Here is a 1,193-nt window from a genome sequence, read left to right on the forward strand (position 1 = left end):
CATTCCATTTACCTGTGATTACTCAAAAGATTGATCACATTCCTGGATCCCACCCATGTCACTTCACTAATCTTAGAAGAAAAAAAGGAAACATTTATGTTTGGATGGAACAAAATTTCATCCATCTATTAGATGGTGCTCAGGGGACCATTTGGGATTCTGGACATTGAACCCTGATTGACTATGTGCAAAGGAAGCACCCAACCCACTAGCCCACTCTCAGTTTTAAATTGTGTTTCTGAAAGTGTCTCCTGGGGTTTTCCTTGTAGGTGAGAGTCCACGGTTTGTGTGTTGTCCAGGGGTAGAGCGCTGGCCTGACTGTGCTCTCTGATATTCTTACCAGCCTTTGCTCCTGTTCCAGTGTCTCCAGCTCTCTGGGTTTCTACTAGGTCAGTTCGTCCCTGAATCCCCAAGGCTGGCTTCAGAGTCATTGCTTTCAGCCCCATCTTGATTAATTACTTCCCCAAGATACTCATTGTCTCATACCCCACCAGCTACCTACCTGCAGAGTTTGATTTCTTTTGACATGACATTTCTTTTCTCATGGCATAGAGCAATAATTGGAATCCTTCTCTGGTGTTCTACGTGGAAGCAGCCAGCCCTGGTGGAATGCCGTTCTCCACACTGTGATAAGGCTTAAGTGAGCAGTTTTACCTTCATCCCCATGGGGATGCTCAGACAGGTCCATTGTCTTCTGAGGGTTATGAAAATAGCGAGAGTATGCTCACTCCGACAAAACTTCACCCTCGGAAAATATCCTTGGATGTTTAGCTCAGTCAACGGACACAACCCCTTCATAGTGGGACAGCCCCTTGTCTCTGGGAGAGGAACACTGTTTACTGTGTGTCTCTCACACTGACAGGCCCAAAGGCAGTCATTGTGAACTGAACCTGTCCACGTGTAAGGAATGTCGGGGAGCCTTCACATGTTCTCAGCACCATCACATTCCCTTAGAAACCCACAGTTCTCAGAATTCCCAGGATTGTCAGCACTGAGGACAAACTCTTGAGTCCAGCATCACCCCGGCGGGACTGTGTGAATATTCACACAGGAGAGAAACTGCTTAAGCTTAAGGACTGTGGGAAGGCCTTTGATGGATCCTCATACCTTATTCACAGGAGATTTCATACTGGGGAGTCGGTATCTATGTAAGGAATGTGTTGAGGCCTTTATCTGAATCATACACCTTAGTA

This window comes from Sorex fumeus, unplaced genomic scaffold (genome assembly GCF_029834395.1).
Source record: "Sorex fumeus unplaced genomic scaffold, SorFum_2.1 ptg000134l, whole genome shotgun sequence".
NCBI lineage: Eukaryota > Metazoa > Chordata > Mammalia > Eulipotyphla > Soricidae > Sorex > Sorex fumeus.